Source organism: Gracilinanus agilis, chromosome 5 (genome assembly GCF_016433145.1).
Source record: "Gracilinanus agilis isolate LMUSP501 chromosome 5, AgileGrace, whole genome shotgun sequence".
Lineage (NCBI taxonomy): Eukaryota > Metazoa > Chordata > Mammalia > Didelphimorphia > Didelphidae > Gracilinanus > Gracilinanus agilis.
The window spans coordinates 275,112,876-275,132,992 of record NC_058134.1 but is presented as its reverse complement, the minus strand read 5'-3'; the positions used below and the strand labels follow the sequence as shown (position 1 = coordinate 275,132,992).

The 20,117-nt window shown below is 42.9% G+C and overlaps 1 protein-coding gene across 1 annotated transcript in view; it reads right to left on the bottom strand.

Moving 5' to 3' along the window:
• PPM1H (protein phosphatase, Mg2+/Mn2+ dependent 1H) overlaps positions 1 to 20,117 on the bottom strand; it is a 119,248-nt gene that overhangs the window by 52,011 nt on the left and 47,120 nt on the right. The gene's annotated exons all lie outside the window — the stretch shown is intronic.

Below are 20,117 nucleotides of genomic sequence, written 5' to 3'. Positions count from 1 at the left end.
CCAGGTTCAAGGATACTAAGGAGACTCTTGTTATATAAAAATAAACTACTTATTGAGAATATAAGGATAAAAAAAGGATTTCTAACTAAGGGATTCTAACTCCACCCAAATAAAACTCCCTGGTTCCACAAGGAACCACTTCTGTTTCCACAGGCTACACTGATCCTTCTTGATCTAACCCTGACTAAACCCAAATTTTCCCTATTTTACAATAAAACTAATACTATTATCCTTATACAAAGTATATAATTCTTAACTTTGTCTCCAAGTTATAAAAATAATAATGGCTAGCTGGCTGAGCCTCAGCAAGAACCAAGTTCTGACTTCACATCTGTATGGTACATGTCTAATAATACACAGCTTAAGATATTTCAGTATTTTACTGCTATAGGTGACAACTTCTGTTGATAAAGACCACAAATCATATGTAATTTAGTTGATGGTCTCCATGAGTTACTGTAGGCAAAAAATCCATCATCAACTGGTTGCCAAGTTTTGAGGATGATCCTCTGCCTTGAACTGAGGTTGGCTGGCCTTCATTCAATATACATGATTCATAGTCCATAGTAAGTTACTGCTATGAATCCAGAGAAGGGAGCCAAAAATTGTAGGCTGGGCTGGATGGTCAATTAAGTCTTCCAAGAGTACATGAACTTTGTTTGGGTCTTGAAGGGTGAGAATAATTTGAATAGATGGATCAGCTGGCAGCCCAGGAGAAGAAGACATCATAAGCATTCCTACTGAAGAGGCTTGGACCATTCTGGAACAGAAGCAGACTGGCTTGCCTGGAGTAGAGTAACTTGGAATGGTGTCAAGAATGAGAAATAGGAGAACTGGGTTTAACGTCCAGTTTTGACAAATGCTAGTTCTGTGATTTGGGGTAAATCATTTCAAATGGGTGGTACAGTGAGTAGAAAGCTGAATCTGGAGTCAGGAAGACCAAAGCTTCAATCTGATCCTGGGCTCTTATTAGCTGTGTGACCCTGGGCAAATAATTTAATCTAGCTGCTTCAGTTTCCTAATCTGTAAAATGGGGCTAAAATATTTACCTCAAAGGGTTGTTGTGAGGATCAGATGAGTTATTTGTAGAGTACTTTGCAAACTTTAATATGCAATATAAATGCTAGCTCTCATCAATGTTATTATTATTTATGGCTCATGTTCAATAAGGCACGTATTTAAAGACTAGATGGTTTTTAAGTTCCTGCCTAATTCAAGTAGTAGATAGCTCTGCAAAGCTGTGCTAGGGAGCAGTGGGAAATAAGATTACATAAGCAGGCTGAAAAGATCCTGGAAAGTCAGGCAAAGGAATTTGGATTTAATATAGCAGACACTGGCAAGTGACTACTGGTTTAATGACTGGAAAATGCTTTGAATCACAGAGAAAGGCCAAGGATAGTTTTAATGGCCCTGAAAATTTCATGAAAACTGCTTTCTGAATAAACTCCTAACCCAGGTAAAGCAAATTAAGTCTCAGAGGACAGCAGAACTTCTAGAACACTAATGTGATGTTACTCTATTTTGAAAAATGGGAATTTCTACTAGCAAGCTCACATGTAAAAACAAGCCAACAACAAATATTACATCTTAGCCTCTGTTTCCTTTTCAAGTGGGATGATAAAAAAAAAACAAAATCAGAATAGTTCCTTGTACTCTGTCATTATATATATCTATATATGTTTTTTCTTTTAAAATAAGCCTTACTCATCTCAGTGATTGGTATTCAATCTGGAGCAAGGGTGAATGAGCGGAAAAAAAGTCCAATATATTTGTTCCCTTGGCTTTTCTCTTGGGCTGATATCACCCAAACAACATAATTTCTTGGGAGTTCTTGTGTTCCAAGGCTCCCTTTTTTAACTTTACATTTTTTAATAAAACCCATAAAATTTTAGCCAGTTGGCTTGGTTGGATAAGAGGGAGGGAAGCCAATGGATGGCCCATATGCTCCACTAGTTATCTAACTGTCTATATAATATTAAGAGACTCAAAACTGTGAATTTAGGGCAAAGTATGGATGAGTTGCATGTGAATGGTCAGAGAAAATAACCACCATTGATGAAACTACAGAACTGGAGTATAAGCAAACCTAGACAAGGCATTGCACTCTGGGATCAATATTGCTTAAACTGTAAAACATTCAGTGATCAATCTTGAGAGAAATCTGGGCAAATAGCTCAGTGCATAAAACTAAGGCTGAAGCCACACTCTTCTGGTTTGGTTTCTTGTGGCCTCTGGCCTGACTGAAGTGCTTTCTTGGTTATCTAATGGCCCAGAAATGTCCAAGCTTGTGGTGTTGTGGCCCTTTCTACCTGGTGGATGTGCAATGGCCACCCCTTGATGGACTATTTCAGTAGGAAGAAGAGAGCTGCTTCTACCTGTTCTAAGAACTGCTTTTTTTTTTGCTATGGCGAAGTAAACCTCCTCTTAGCTATTGAGTGATCTCATTCTGTCCTGATTTTTTTCTCAAAAAGGGTCTCATTTTGTCCTGATATTAAACTGAAGACAGGGGTAATGCAGTTGTTTTTCCTTTTTAGCTGCACTTTTAAAAATAAAGAGTTGGTTCTTGTGCTCATTTCCTTCAGGCATTGCTCAGATAATGTGGTTTAGAGCCCCTTCATCATCCTGCTTACTCTCTTCTGGAGACTGTCTACTCTCTTCTGGAGATTGTCAGTGGTCTACTCCCATCGTCATGTAACTTCTTTCATTTTTTACCCAAATGTCTTCCATCATGCTAACAGCATGGCTGATAAGGTAGCTAATGCAATCGCAAGTTGCATTAAGGTAAGTATATGATCTAGATCAAAGGAGATAATCCTCCCAGAACATTGCACTGGTAAGAACATATCAGGAACTACAGTGACTACGGTCAAGGATGGCCACACCCAGGAAGGGTGATCCAGATGGTGAATGGATTGGAAATCATATTGGTTGTCCTTCATTTTCAAAGAGTACTAATGTCTTAACTTGCAAGTGAATAAGATTTAAACGAGGCAGAGTTTCAGAAGGTCATCAGCCTCACTCTCTCTTCTCCAGCTATCAAAGTCCAGTGGCAGGATGCGGACAATGTTGTCTTTGATATCTGGCCAAGCTCCAAGCTCTCCATGGCACCAGTTTCATCTGCTTTCATGGCCGGAGGAACAAATTGTTCTCATCTGCCAATTCTGTTGGGCATGCTCAGGATAGACATGCCCCATACTCACTGACTTTTTTTTTTATTAGACATTTATTAATATTCATTTTTAATCTGTTTACATACTTTATGCCCCTACTTTCCCCTTCACCCCCCGCTCTCCCCCCACCCATGGCCAATGCACATTTCCAGTGGTTGTAACAAGTGTCCTTGTTCAGGGTCTATTTCCCATTCATGTCTGCCTCAGTCCATGCATTCAAGCAATTGTTTATCTTATATGTTTCCTCTCCTGCAGTCCTTCCTCTGAATGTGGGTAGCATCTTTACCATAAATCCCTCAGAGCTGTCTTGTGTCATTGCAGTGCTGCTGGTACAGGAGCCCATTACATTTGATTTTACCATAGTATATCAGTCTCTGTGTACAATGTTCTTCTGGCTCTGCTCCTTTCGCTCTGCATCAGTTCCCGGAGGTCTCTCCAGTTCGCCTGGAACTTCTCCAGTTTGTTATTCCTTTTAGCACAATAGTATTCCATCACCCGCATATACCACAGTTTGTTCAGCCATTCCCCAATTGAAGGACATCCCCTCATTTTCCAGTTTTTTCTCACTGACATTTTTGAAGCCTATCAAATTACCCTTAACTTGGTTTAGCCATCTGCTAAGCTGGTTTTACTGGGATGTGGCTGCTGTGCCTGCTATAGCTTTTGGGGGGCCACAGGTGAGAGCTGAATGAGAGGTGGACATCAAATGTGAGTGAGCAGCAAGTCCTCACACCAGAGGTGCCAGTCCTGCCTAACTCCACCCCCCCCCCCAAAAAAACTTTGGAAATCATATAAGAAAGAGTCAAAGGAATCATGGATGTTGGGTTGTAAGAGTGAATGAGGTAGGTGTGTGTGTGTGTGTGTGTGTGTGTGTGTGTGTGAGAGAGAGAGAGAGAGAGAGAGAGAGAGAGAGAGAGAGAGAGAGAGAGAGAGAGACATACAGACAAGAAAGAAAGCGAGAGAAGAGAGAGGAAAGGAGAAAGATGGAGAAGAGAGAGGAGAAAGAAAAAAGAGAGAGAGAAGAGAGAAAGAGGAGAGAGGACAAAGTGAGAGATGGAAAAAGGAAGGAAGGAAGGAAGGAAGGAAGGAAGGAAAGAAGGAAGAAGATGAGAAGAGAGACACACAGAGACAGAGAGAGAGAATATTACCATCTCCAAAGAAGCATAATGTAAAGGCAGCTCAGGAGTCAAAGGACCTAGATTTGAATTCCCAGTTCAGCTACTCACTCTGTGTACTCAAAGAAAGCATTTAACCTCTCTCAATCCTGATCTATGTTACTCCAGAGGGAAAAACCAGAACCAATGAGTAGATATTAGAGGAAAAGAACTTTTTTTTTTAACACTTTCTCTCAGAGCACTCAGGCTGTCTTACCAAGTTGTGAGCTCCCGATCCCAGGGAGGGTTCAAACAGAGCCTAGACGGTCATTGGGAAGGGTATCATAAACTAAACTCCAGCATGGTAGAGTACAAAAAGTGCATTAGCCTTGGCAATGAGAGTCTGGGATTTGAATCCTACTTCTTCAGTGGATGATCAGGCTGAGAATGGAGATGATATGACCTTTCAAAGCCTCAGTTCCTAACATGTAATTAGATTTCCACTAGACTATCTCAAAGGGATACAATAAGAAAGGTCTGATAGGAGCTTGAAAGTGCATCTTTTATAGCTGTTCCCTTCTTGACATTTACAGTGCTGTGATGCTGGTTCGGCCCTTTCCTTTCTATGGATCACTCAATATCTTCCTACAGCAGAAAAGTTACAAGAGTTTGGCCTGCCCAGAGCTGAAGGATGAAGCCATAACTTGTGGAAGACACACCATAAGCTTCAAACATTAAGCAGGTATTTAAGGTTCTTGTAATTATTAATTAAAAAAATAAATTTTTTTCAGTGAGCAAAAATCTCACCATCCTATTTTTCCTCTCTCCAGTGGGGGAAAAAAACTCAACAAAAAAATTCCAAAATACGCAGAGTTGAACACAACAAATTCCCTCATTGGCTACATCCAGTATATGTCTCATTCTACACCCCAAGTCCATCATCTCATCAGGATGCTAAGGGGTCTCTAGAATCATGGCTGGTCACTGTGTTGATTAGAGAGTTCTTTCTTTTAAGCTATTTGTCTTTACTATATAGTTATCATATAAATTATCTCCTGGTTCCTCTGATTTTTTTGGATCCTTATCTTCCATCTTAGAATCAATACTGAATATTGGTTCCAAGGCAAAAGAGCAGTAAGGGCTAGGCAAAGGGGTTAAGCAACTTGCTCAGGGTCACCCAGCTAGGAAGTTGGAGGTGAGATTTGAACCCAGGACCCTCCCATCTTTCTCAATCCCCTAAGTCATCAAGCTGCCCCCTCCTCTAATTATTCTTTGTATCAGAGCACGTAAGTCTTCCCAGGTTTCTCTGAAACCATCCCTTTTCAGCATTTCTTATGCCAAAGCATTCCAATACATCCATATACCATAATGTGTTCCACCATTCCCTGGGCATCACCACAGCTAAAATACTGATTGAATTCAGGAAGGCTCCTTATGACCACCTTCCAGGGAGAGAATGAATGGAGCCTAAGTGAGAGGTTACTCCTTCCCCTTCTACTATGGCAAACTGCACACGTCAAGAAGACTCAACCAGGCAACTAAGTAAAAGTAAGAGCACTGCTATTTATGGGACAGTCCCAGTAGGGAGGACTATTGTTTTACTTCCTTAAGGGAACACAAGCAGACTGTGTATCTTGTTAGGTCTGGTCTCATTTAATTAGCAACAAGAACAACTGCTCACATTCATATGGTATTTCCCAGTTTTTATACATGCTTTCTTTGCTGTACGGTAAAGGGGGGGGGGCGTTGTTTTTTAGCAAGTAGAGGAGCTGGAATTCGAATTGAGATTCAATCCAATAAAGTAGGCAGCTTCTCTAAATTTCTGCTTGAAAGGGACTCATTTCCTAAATTCGAAAGGTTGTGATCCAAAGGCAACAGGTTGGAGTGATGGGTAGGCTGTATAAGATGCTTAGTCAAGGGTATGAACCTGGTCCAAGCTGAAAGCAGCCAGGAAGGTACAGAGGAGAGAGAATTCAATTATAAACTAGCACCAGCCCCAACAGGTTGAGAAATACACAGTTCATGGGTGTTCTGGGTAACATGCTCTCAGCAGGTACTGGGGCTTAGTAGCGTCTCTTACCATTTTCATTTGGGGAAGATGCACGATAACAGTGCAACAGTCTTCTATTCATATGGCACGTGTAAGCTTCCATCATGAACCTACCTGACCACCATTTAAATTTGTTCTCTTCACAGAGATTCAGAAATATATAAAAATTAACAAAGGGGCATAAATAATCTAGTAGTAATATTATCTATATAAATATAAATAATAATAAATATAGTAATTATCTAATAATAAATAATCTAATAATCTAAGCCCTCTGAATGGCTTAGGGGGGCAAAGGCTGGAGATCCCTGGTAAATATGCTGGAGAACGACATGCTCCACGTCTGCCTAGTGGAATTCTACTGTACTTAAGTACCCACATACAAACAAAACACTCATGTATACAGTTTAGGAAAAGAGCCTTAAAAAAGCTTAAACTAAACTTTGAAATGTTATGTGTACCTTAAAATAGGGAGCAAACGAGCACAATCTTCAAATATAGAAACGACGAGATTTCTAAATGATGGGGAGGGGGAAAATGATGGCAATTTTGAAGGAATCTGCAAGCTTTGGAAATGACTCCCACATTCCATTATCTGCTTCACACACATTAGCACTTAGAAGATTCACAGGCTATGATCAATACCACTTAAACTCTCTGGTGGATGTGACTCTCAGGTCCACGGACTATGGAAAGCCTAATGGTGAAAAGTGTTTTATATTCTTGAGCAATTCCCCCTTCTTGGGTGGGAAAATGTGAGTTACAATGACACTGGACCTTTCCCCAAGCCAAGTCACTAGGGATAAATTGGTAGACCCATCAAAAAAGCAAGAAACAAAAGTCCTATGGCTTAAGCACACATCCTATGAAAGGCTGAAGGCAACTGAGGACAAAGAGAGATCCTGGGTGCAGTCTCAAGCTAATCCAGCTAATACAGGTGAATTAATCGGTTTGGACATCTGCTAGGCATTTCCTGTAGATGATAGTGTGTCATTACAGGATATCCAGGAGGAAGGATGTGATTAGATCATTTCTGGCTGAGAGGTGACGTGGTTGCTACCAATTTTCCACTAAAAGGCAAAGAAGGTCCTAGGAACAAGGAGGTGTTGGAGGTTTCTGTCTCCAGCTGGCTTTGCAGAGAAGGAAGAATGCTCATTTACTTGCCTGCTGCCCCAGGTCTTTCAATAGTCTGGCTCCCTCCCTAAGAGTTTTTGACTAATTGGATCATGGGGCAGCTGGGTGGCACAGTGGAAAAGAACACTGGGTTCAGATACAACCTCAGACATCAATTGTGTGACCCTGGGCAAGTCACTTTACCACTGACTGTATAAAAATGGAGAAAGAAATAAATGGCAAATCACTTTGGTATTTTTGCCAAGAAAACCCTATGGTTCAGGTTATGGAAACGGGACAGGGATGAACATCTAATTAGAACCATAATATCACAGATAGAGACCTCAAAGGGATCTCAGAGATCATCTAGTCCAACTGCCACATTTTATGGATGAGAAAAATGAGGTCCAGGGAAGTAGTAGTAATAAACATCAGATGAGCTTAGCATAGTGCCATTTACAGAAGAATGCTTCTTTATGGATCAGTGTAAATCCATGGTCCAGTGCCCCATAGTCCAAATTTTGGCTCAGTATACCCACAGAATCCTCTCTAGGAAATTTCCAAATACAGCTCATGTCCAAATCCCTAGAAATATAAGATCCTATATGAGCATTAATGTTAAAAAATACATATACTGAATGTTTCAATCGTTCAGCTGTTTCTAGTAACGTCCAACTCTTCATGACCCTATTTGGGATTTTCTTTACAAAGATACTGGAGTAGTTTGCCATTTCCTTCTCTAGTTCATTTTACAGGTGAAGAAACTAAGACCAAGAGAGCTAAATGAATTTGCCCAGGGTCACCCAGCTAGTAAGTTTCTGAGGCCAGATTTGAACTCATGAAGATGAATCCTTCCAGGTAACCAATGCACTGTTCACTATTGTTATCAAAAAAGAAAGTAAATAAACTGAGTAGGTGGGTGTGAGGAAGGATAAAAGGGAATAAGGGATTATAAGGTGATTGGAGGAGGAATGAAGGTATGGGAAGGTATAGGAGATAAAGGAAATGGGGTATGTAGGAGAGGGCAGCTCAAACAGGTTTATTCCCTCAGGCTTGAGACAGAGGATGCAGGGAGGAAACCAGGGCCAGTAAGAAACGTTTAGGCTTGACTGGAGGGTTTCTCTTGTTAGTTTCCAAGTCTCTTGAGGGAGGGGTCGAGAGGGCCCCTCCCTGCCAGTCAAACTGATGGCTGGAGGAAGTCCTGGGGAGATACTTCCTGTCAAGATGGATGCCCCAGTTGTCTCAAGAAATAAAGGAAAATGATTCTTTCCTCTTGGCCCTTGTCTTAATTTTCGACACAATGACTCACCACAGGGTTTGAATAGGTAACAAGGGGATTTATTAATACCAGGGTCAGTCAGAAGGGGGAGGGGTTCAGGATTTTCTAACTGCTGCCAGGGAGAGGGGTGAGGGTGGGGGATGGGTCGCGGAGAGGTTTAGACAGAGAGAGAGACCAGCTCCCCCAGTCAGGAAGATTTGACTGCCTTTTAAATAAACTCTTTATCAAACCTAGGGATAACTTATTTGAGGATACTCCAATTATCTAAAGAAACTAAAACCCACTATGTTCAATCACCAAGCCCTCCCTTCCAACTAGAACCCAAAGGAATCAGGGAAGGGGAGGGATGGAGATGGGAGATCAGGGAGAGGTTCAGAGAAATGAGATAGGTCCAAATTTCCCCAAAACAAAATAAGCACAGGCCAAGGCCGAAGCAATTAGGCCAAAGCCGAAAGGCCAAAGCAAAAGCCTCCGGCCAAAGCAAAAGCCTCCAGCCACAGCGAAAGCCAGAAGGCAAAAGCCCCATCAGTTGGAACTTCACCTCTATTTATAGCTTTAAGTTCTAACTGACTTTCTGAACATTCTAAGATGTTTAACTAACTTTTTGTGACTGTTAGAAATTACAGAAGCAAAAAGTTTCTGTTAGCCACCTTGCATTACACTATGCCACTTGGCCACTCCTATATATTGGTTATAGGAAATTCAGAAAACCCAGAAAGAATTCTCAGTTGTCAAAGAACAATTGATAAAATTCTCCTTTATCTTTGGTGAATCCCATCTTCCAGTCTGAGACTTAGATTCCATTCAGAATGGACATGATTTTGAAGCTGCTTATTGATCAGGGAATTAAGCTTAGAAAAAAATCTGTTTGGTTATTTTTTCTTCTTTACCCTTTCCTAAAGACATCTCAAAGTTTGTCATCCACCATAAAATTTGTTAGCTTTCTCTTTAAACCCACATCTCTTCCTAAACTCCTCGTTTCTACCAATGCTAATACCACTCTTCCAGTCCTTGGATTCAAATTCTAGGAATCATCCAATGACATTTCATCTTCCCTCACCCATCATACGCAAAGAGTTCCCAAGACCTGTCAACTCTACCCTCCCAACATTCACCATGCCATTTCCTTTCCTCTGCTCACATGACAGTCACTCTCCCTTAGGATCTTATTATTACCTTTCCTGTGAATTATTGCGACAGCCTAACAGGATCTCGACAGTCAGACTCTTCTTTCTACAATACATCCTCTGCCTGTTAACCAAACAAATCTTCCTAGATGACATCTATGACCACTTCCCTTCCCTCCAATCAAGAAGCATAAGTAGCTCAGGGTCCTTACTGCCTCTAGGACAGACTACAAACTCTTGTGCTCAGTGATGAAAGACATTTTCGATATGGCTTGAACCCGTGTTTCCAGGCTGATGACTCATTGCTCTGCCTCCTTATTCCCCAAAGGATCACAATCCATCTCTTGCCTCTTTTGCCTTGTATGCTTTTCCTCGTTTCTCATCCCCTCCTAGAAGAATTTCCTGATTTTCCCACTTGTAACCCTCTTCCCAATGACTTTGTAGTTCTTTTATATTTTGTATTCCGGTATCAGAACCCATTTCCTCAAGTTCTCTTCAATAGAATTGAAGCTTCCTGAGGGCAAGTGCAGTTTTAGTCCCAGGGCTTGCTTATCTAGTGAATGCTAAATAAATGCTTGATGAATGGAAATTGAACTGAGTCTGAAAGCTTGTTCTCCAAGGTCCCTCCTCTAAGGAGCTACACTTTATGTGCTTTTACATAGCACATAAAAAGTCATGTACCATACTTTCCAACTTATCGCTGGTAGGGTTGCTATAAAATGAACAAGACAGACTTAGTGGCAATGGAAAGTCTGGTATTTCAATCACTTGGACTGCCACTGGGTACAAAGAACAACCCTGCCATTGATGTCTCCAGCTCAGATGGAAGGCTTTCGGCCACTTAGAAAAGTCACAGATGTAGCGTCATTTATCTCTAGGAAAACAATGACAAAAAAAGAGCCACTGGGCCCAAAGTCCAATCTCCTGGGTTCATGAATTGTGGCTTACATCACACCTAGCCCAAGAGTGGTGTGGGGGAGTATGGCCTTCAAGGAGAATAGACAGAGGACCAGACCTTAGGATAATCTGCCTTCCTCAGGCAGGCATTCAATAAATATTTATTAAGCTTGTACAATGTGCCCAGGCTGGTGCTAAGCTTTCCTCATGAAGAATCTTGCCTTAGCCCATTCTATCACAACTGCACTCCCATGGGCCATGGTAGAGGGCAAAGAAGCATCAACTAACCAAAAAGGGGAGAAAAGTAAGGCTTAATCTACCTTTTCTAATTAGTTCCAGTCTGCCTGGAATTCTTTGCTGCTTTAACTGTCTGATGGTGGTTTTTTCTAACCACATCTGTGGGGGTAAGGAGGGCAGGGGAGGAAAAAGGAGGAAAAGGAGGAAGAGAAGGTTGAACGAGGAGGAGGGAAGGGGAGAAAGGAGGAAAAGGAGAATGGAGGAAGTGGGGGGAAGGTAGAAGATTGAGGAAAATGAGGGGAAGGAAGGAGGAAAGGAAGAGGAAAAGGAGAAAGGAGGATGTGGGGAGAAGGTAGAAGAATGAGGAAAATGAGGAGAAGGAAGGAGGAGAGGAGGAGGAAAGGGAAAAAGGAGGAAGGGGGAGAAGGTAGAAGAATGAGGAGGATGAGGAGGAAAAGGAGAAAGGAGAGGGAGAAGGTGGAAGAATGAAGAGGAGGGGAAGAGTAAGGAGGAAATGGAGAAAGGGGGAAGAAGGGGAAAGAATGAGGAAGAGGAAGAGGAGGAGGAAAGAGAGGGAAGAAGGAATTAAAGTCCTCTAGCCTAGGGGGTTTTTATATTACTTAGCAGTTAAGCTGACCTGAGAGCTCTAGCCCAAGACTCTATGCATTAGGTTACCCAGCACCAGGGCTCTTGGTATTTATTTTCCTCTGACTTGATCCTAGTGGGATCTGAACTTAGCTTTGGGGGGGGGGGGGGGAGTACAGAGACCAGCCTGGTCCTGAGACCATTGAGCCAAGACAATGGGGCCAACAATGCAAAGGTCTGAGGAGTTATCCCTTGATGATTTTTTCTGATGCTTCCCCTCTGATCTTATCATGGCAAAAGAAAAGGACGGCTAAGAGATCAAATACTAGCCTCCACAAAAATCACCTCGAGCGTCCCTGTTACAGACGTTTCCAGGTCTAACGGAGAGATTTTGTGCTCAGTCCTTCAGACACAAGCACACAAAACCTCAGCCGTACCCAGAACTAACCTTTCATTTACTTGTCTGAGGGTGGCAGTGGCACAGCTGGCTGAGAGGGATTTTTCTCTTGAAAAGTACTTAGACTGGGATTGCAAAGGGTCTGGGGATCTAAGGTCCCCCCTGGGTCACTGTCTTTGATCTGGAAGAATCAATCCCATCCTTCCAAACTGAGTGAAAAGAGAAGAGGCTGGTAGAGAAAGGGAAGCGACCAAACTTCTCCTCCATGGCGGTGCTAAATGGAAACAGCATTGGAGCTTCTGGGTAATAATGGCCATAAGATACTGGAGAAGGAGAGGGTGGTTACTCCTCACCTAGGATTCCTTTTAAAAAATGATTAGATAATGATCTGCCTTTGAGAGCTGAGTCCCAGTCCTACAGAGGGGCAGAAGACATTTGGGGATATTGGCCTGGTACTCATTCTGCAATTCCTTTATTTATCCTCCTTATTAGGATAAGAGTTCCTTGAGCTCAGGAGGCTGGTTTTATCCTTTTTTTTTTTTCTTTTTTAAATCACCAGTTTCTGGGGATGTAAAGTCCTTGGTTGCTTAATAAGTGCTTTATTTTGGGGGCAGCCAGGGCTCAGTGGATTAAGAGCCAGGTCTAGAGACTGGGTTCAAATCTGGCCTCAGACACTTCCAGCTGTGTGACCCTGGGCAAATCCCTTAGCCCCCACTGCCTAGCCCTTAACATTTTTCTGTCTTGGAACTAATACACAATATTGATTCTAAGACAGAAGGTAAGAGTTAAAACAAAAACGCCTTATTTTACTAAGTACTTCACACTGATTCCTTCCAAGTACTTGGTCTTTACTTTTTTTTTTTTTTACTTTACTTTACTTGTACTTATCCTTTATACTAACAAATATAATAATAAAAATACTTTATGTTAATGTTATTTATATAGGTACTTGCTTACTCCTCCATTTGAATGTAAGGTTCCTTATGAGCCAGGATCATTCCATTCTTTGTATTTGTATCCCTAATATCTGGCACGGTGCCTGGCACATAGTAGGACCCATTGGTACTGACATCTCAGGGTGAAATGTACTGTGTGGCACGGGCCATCTTTAAAGAAGGACCAGAGTCCTTAGGAATGGGGCTGACCACACAAAGCTGCCCATTTGGTCCTTCTATCTTATTCTGTAGTCCTCCATACCCAAAGGGTCTCTGCTGGCTGTGAGGAAGAATTGCAGGCTTTTCAGTAGAAATTCTACCACTATATTCCTCACCCCAAGATTCCAGAGACATTTCACCCTTTCCCCAAAAGCGCTGGGGATGGGGACAAGGTAGAGGCTGATATTTTCCTCTGGTGTTCTGATGCCCCTCCATCAGAATCCCTTTGCCTGTCCAAGGGGGCATAGGATGCATGGACCATGGTCCCACCATGACTTCCCAGCTCAGGGGTTCCATGGCTCTTGTTTTTAACTTTTAAACCCTCTGGTTACCCTCCATAGAGCTCACCTTCAACTTGTCATTAAAGTTGGAATGGGGGAGGAGAAAGGATGCACCAGAGCATCACTTTTTCTCTTCTCCCTCATCTTTGGTCTGACAATGACCATCTGTTTGGGCTTCCTATCACCTGCAAAGACCCCAGCTCTCACTGTAGCCCCCATGCACTGAGAGGGGTGTGGGGGAGGCAGAGTGAGAGGCGAGTCATTCATCACTGTCAGGAGATATGCTGTACACAGCAGGTCAGTCCTTCCTCTCCCGCTGTTCCCGCAACCAGAGTCACGGCTTCTGAAAAGTTGCAGACCATGCGTGTCGCCAACAACCATTCATCATCACAGGTGCCAGGAGCTCCGTGGAAAAGATCCATCCCCATAGGAATCTGAGCCACCCACACTTCCATTCCGCCCTTCCACTGGGGTACTACTACAAATGTTGGACTCTTCTTACCCGATCCCTGCCCTCCTGCCCCATCTCCATCCCTACTCCTGTCCCTTTCTTCCAAACCTATGGGTAGGCAGCTCTTCATTATCCTTGCCTGAAATGACAACCTAGCTCTCTCTTTTTTTTTTTTTTCTAGAAAGGCTTAATGCTGCCAAGGCGGCCTATAATCATTAGATTACAAAAATGGAAGTCACTGGTAGGAAATTAATACCAGACCTGACTGGAGAAAGGCTGCTTCTTGTGAAGTAATTATGAAATTAAAATGGTCTCTCTCAGTCGACTTTACAAAACATGTGGTTGAAATCCAAGGCACAACAATATCATCAGGATTTTGAATGAAGTAGAATAGAGGAGCCAATCAATCCATGCCCTAAAGTGTTTTTAAGAGAATTTTTGTTGGGATAAAGAGTTGGGGCGTGGAGTGTTGTGTTTTAGGCTACAAAAAGCCTGCAATTTTTCCTTATAGCCAGCAGAGAAAGACCCTTTGGGTATGGAGGGCTATAGAATAAGGTAGAAGGACCAAATAGGCAGCTTTGTGTGGTCAGAGGCGATTTGGGTTAAAGACACGAAGAAATGCAAAAATATCTTATATCAGCTTACTTGGTGGAAACAAAGAACTAAGGAGCTACCCATCAATCGATGGGGAATGGCTGAACAAAGTGTATGACAGAGAAATAATAAGAAATTATTATGCCGTAAGAAACAATGAATGTAATGGAACCCTATTCTGCTTTAGGAAATGATGAAAGAGAAACCTAGAAAAGTTTCATAAGAACTGATGCAAAGCCAAGTGAGCAGAACCAGAAGGAAAGTGTATATAATAATAATAATATTTTAAAACAAAGACAATTTTGAAAAACTAAACACTCTGGCCAATGAAGGGATTAACTTTGAATCCAAAGGACAGATGATGAAGAATGCTATCTTCCTTCTAACAGAGAAGAGATATGGACTATATATGTCCTGATAATTATTGGACATGGCCAATGTGGGATTTTGTTTTGCTGGACTAAATGTATTTGTTTGTTGGTTTATTTGTTTTTTTCAGTGGGAAGTAAGGAAAATAAATGTTTATTAATGGAAAAATTAGTATGTTTTATAAAATCTAGTTTAAAAATGAATTTAAAATAATTTAATGATAGAAAGAAGTAGGAAAAAGGAAGAAGATTGCAGGGTTTTTAAAAATTACTCTTTGAAATTGAGGAGTCCAGCTGTTAGGAAATTCAGGGCTTCTCTGAATACAACTTAATTAGGCCCATAGGCATGGCCAACAGATAAATTCAGGCCTAAAAGAGGGATACTGTCCCTTTAAAACCTGCCTTGGGATCAGTGGAAAAGCTAATGAGGAGTGTCAGTTGTGTCTGTTTTATTAGGTGGCTCTCTGGAGGATAAAGCCTGAGGTTTCTGTAACAGAGCTTCTGTGCTTGATTCAATAAATCAATTTCTATTAAATGCGGGTGTAGTGCTGGAGCCTGCTTAATAAACCATCCTCAATCTGCTTATCCACTCCCCTGTCAGGCAGCCTGGCCATGGCTGTCCAGAGGACACTGAGAAGAGCAACAAGGAATCAGGGAGCAGTCGTGCCCGAGAGCCGCAGGCTGGGGCCACGGCAAGGCTGCCGCTGCTCCCCTTGTTTTGGGGTGGGCTGGGCGAAGGGCCACTGGGGTGAGACTGGAAGGTCATCAGAGACCAAATGGGAGGAGTTGAGAGGGAAGCTGCCTTTTAATCAGATACTCAGAGGCTGAGTGACCATCTCCCTCCCTACCCAGCCCGTTAGGAAGCAGAAAAACAGAGAGACAAGGACAAGACTGCCAAACAGGCTGGCACTGGTCCAGGTGGCGGCTGGGAGAGAGGAGGAGGGGAGGGAAGCTGTTTGACATACAAAATGGCTTAGTGCTCACCCCCAGGAGGTCATCCTCTCTGCTTTCTCATCAGTGACCCCCCAGGGACACGGATCCCACATAAAGGAGCTGAGGCTCTATAAGCTCTGAAAGGAACAAATGAGCCCCATCTCCATCACATCCTTCTTAAGGATAGGAGAGGAGGCTTGGGAGGGATGCAGTGGACCTGTCCTGGCTTAGTGCTGCCCATCTTGGGGTGACTGAAGGAAAAAAATTATAAAAAAAAATTTTAAACCTTCTTCTGCTGAGGATAATTCAGTTTTTAGTAGTTCCTAGCACTGCAAACTCTCCCTTCCCTTCTTAAGATCTAGAAGAATGGGAAGGGTTACTTTACATTACTAGACTCAGAGAATGGCGAAATGATGCCAGTTTCCCAGAAAAAATTCCTGAAATGTCCAGACACATGAAGAGAGAAAGAGAAGAAAGGGAGAAAAGAGAAGGGAGGAGAGAAAAAGGACCCAGACAATAGGAAGCATTTCCTTGATTTAACCCCAAGAGATAAAAGCTGGGATGTAGGGCTAAAAAGACCCTTAGAACTATCTCTTCAAGTTGCCATATTTTACTGATGAAAAAAACAAAAACCCTGAGGGCCAGATAAATTAAAAGGTTTGCCCTCTGCCACAGAGCTAAGCCATGGCAGCCATGGAAACACAGGAAGATGAATTTATTTATTTATTTTTAAATTAATTTTTTAATTTTGAATATTTTCCCATAGTTACATATTTCATGTTCTTTCCCTCTCCCCCAGTCCCTCCTTAGCTGACGCACAATTCCACTGGGTTTTACATGTGTCATTGATCAAGACCTAATTCCATATTATTGATAGTTGGACTAGAGTTATCGTTTAGTGTCTTCATCCCCAATAATATCTCCAACAGCCCATGTGTTCAAGCAGTTGTTGTTCTTCTGTGTTTCTCCTCCCACAGTCATAGGAAGATGAATTTAGAGGAGGAATGGACATTAGTGATCACTGAGTTCACAGAGTTGGATTCAAACACCAGTCCTCCTTCCACGATCTCCCTAAAATTCAAGTGTAGACTTCCAAGCACAGTCCTCTGTTCTCCAGAGATTTAGGGCTGGATTTCTTTACACTAAGCATGCAGCTTTTCAGTGCTCTGTGGCACATCTCTCCTAAAAGAATCCTCACAAATGGCAGGGAGACAGTGGCTTGAAGGAGCCCAATGCCACACATTTGACAAATGGAACTCCCTGGGTTCTCCATGGCATCATTTGTATGATTAGCATTTCCTTTCCTCTGTATGGCTTCTATCTGCCCGGTCCCCTCAGCCCCGGAACAGCTGCTTCCCTCCTGGCACAGATGCCCTTCTTAGCTCCTTCTGGCTTGGCTCAGAGAGCAGCATGTGGCTGGAGCAAGAAGAACATACCCCTTCCATGGGAAAGACGAGCCACCCACCAGCAGCCACAGGCTTCAGGACCTTGTGCCGTGGAGGCAGCTGTGGAAAACGGCTCTTTCAAAATCAGCCACCCAGCTTCCTGCTAGCCAACTGCAGCCCCGAGATGGCTCTGGGGTCTGTGCCATGGGAGACAAAGCTCCTACAAATACAATGCCAGCCACGGCGCACGCGGATCCTGTAATGGCGGCTCTGCCCACATGGGGGAAGGAGGGCAGAGGTTGGCTGGATTTCTGGCATCCGTATGGATGACATCAGGTAGAGGAGAGTGGGGTGCACTGACCATGGGGGGAGTACAGAAAAAGCAGCGGGGAGGAGGGGTACATCTCAAAGCAATTATGGGCCAAACTGGAGCTAGTGAAGCTGAGTCACAGGAGTTGTCCTAACAGGACAAGGAAGGATGGTGAGTGGGTGGGTTCTTGGCCCAGATGCTGCCAGTGTAGGCTTTTGAGGTTAAACCACAGTGGAAACTTTATTTGAAGTGGGGGGGGGAGCAGAAATAGAGGGAAGGAAGTCAGGGAAGAGACCAATTCCATTCTGTGGGTCCCATAGACAATAACCTTTTGTAATCCATATGAGTTGGGCAAGCCAATCGACTCTAGAGTCTCTAGGAAAGCAAGAGAAAGGCTCTCCGCCCCACCAGCCCTCTTGAAAAGCCACATAATCATAGTTATTTGTGCTAAGGCCCCGAATTCTCTCCCACGCTCCCTCTTTTCCAATACCACATGCTAGAGAAAGCTGACCAAATACTGCCTCTGATTAGAAGCACTACATTTTTCTAAGTATAGAGTTAATACTTTTGAAACCCATCTGAGGGTACAATGGTAGGAAAAGTTACTACTGAAAATCCTTTCTGGCAAATGCCATTTTTCTGCCTCTTTTCTGTCCCCATGCCCACCTTACTGAGTGTGTGGAGACCCTGTGTCTCCTAGGGGCTGGAGTCTAGAGCAAGGCTACTCTGTCTCATTTTGCCCAAAGACCCAGAATTTCAATGTCTAACAATGTCCAAACCAGGCTGTTGTAATCTAGAGGTGGGTGGGAGTTGGAGGGTAGATAAAAGTGTGACCACCATTTTTGGTCCCTCTCAAAATAAACAATAAGGTACATGAAAGTCAAGTAAAGGCTAAAAAAGCATGGAGACCCCATCCTTTCTACCTTCCTACCCTCAACTGGCTTCTTTTTCTCACCATGCCAGCCTTTACCAACAGTTGGTCATCCTGAGATCGCCTCTGATTCAGTTCTCTCCTTTATTTCCTAGAAACCAGGAGTCCTCCCATCAATGCTTCTAATTTCCTTCCTGTCCTTTTAAAAAGTTTTCTTTGCCACCCTCTTAAGTGCAGGTCTTTATTACCCTCTCTCTTCCTAGCAGATGCCCTGACTTCTGTCTTTTTTCATTCCTACAAATTGCTGGCTGATTAGTCCTTCTGCTCAATAATTCCCCGTGGCTCTCTTACGGGCAACATACAACACCAACGCAAATTTCTCTACCTGGCTTTCAAGATCTTCCAACATAAGGCCCCATCCAAAGCTATCCATCTATATTTCCTACCCATTCCCTAGAATGGATTCTCTTAAAAAAATTACTTTATGGAGACAAAATCACTCACTTAAAAAGAAATGATTTGGTTTCTCTTCTCTTCCCATCTGCATTATGTCATGACTATTCAAGTCTCTCCCTGGAGGATGACGGATGGAGATTTGGCTTTGCCCATCCCTGACCATGTGTGTCCACATGGCATTACATCAAGCCTGACCTTGGCTGGACTTTGGACTCCTGTTGCTGATTCTGTTTTATTGCATTATTATTATTTTTTGGTCTGGACATAGACAACTGAGATAGGCATCTTCAGTGTGGGCGCTGAGTTGTGAGTTTAAGAGGCGCAAAGATCTTGGGTTCTTTGGTCAGTGTGGAAGGAGTCCTTTCTACATTCAATTCAACACTTTTTGGAAAAGAAGGTCGAGAAAATGAGCCCAAGCGTAAAATTGAAGTAGTCTTTCTTGGGGCTCCAGGGAAGGGATGCAAAGAACTAAAGAATATAAGAAAAGGAACAGGTCTGAAGTAGAAGAGATAAAATGGCAGCAGGCAGATGGCTTAGGTGGATGGCTGCTGTTCAGGGTCAGCCAATAGAGAGTACTGACTCCAGATCTCTGAGTTAGTTTACATTCACTTGGTCACCCATCAAGGTCCCTAAGGCAGGACCTCAACAGATGTGTAGATTAAATCCCTTAGATACATGGGCATAAATTTTGGAGGGCCAGGTGAGAGGGTATTGGCCTAGGTGGAAAGAACCAAGGCAGCAGTGACAATCAGATGATAAGACGGCCTGGGTGAACAACTAGATGGCTGGATGGGATGGTGAGAGTGAAGCAAGGTCTGGTGTGTGGGGAATGACTAGCCTTGGCTACGGGTGTCTCAGTATCTCTGGACCGCCCTCCCCATAGATGCTCTTTGTATTTGTGGGAGAAGGTACCCCAGATTTCTAACAGGCAATATTTCATGGCCACTTTTATGCCAGCTTAATGGTGCAGTGGACAGAGTACTAGATCAGGAATCAGGAACCTTTCTGAGTTTAAATGTGGTTTCAGATACTATGTGACCCTGTCCAAGTCACTTAGCTGTTTGCCTCAGTTTCCTTATCTGTAAAATCAGCTGGAGAAGGAAATACCAAACCATTCCAGTACTTTTGCCAACAAAACCCCAAATAGGACATGACTGAATGATAACAACCAATCACAGAGTAGGTCATCTCTCTGGTGACTCAAACTATTTCCAAGAGTAAGTGTCCATAGGGTCCATACAAAACAACAACAAAATTCAACATGGCCCTAAGACATTTCCCAGCCAAAATGCTTTCTACCTATTAGGCTAGAGTGGCAAACCTCAAACCCCTAAAAGAGGGTATTGGAGAAATGGAGCACTAAGG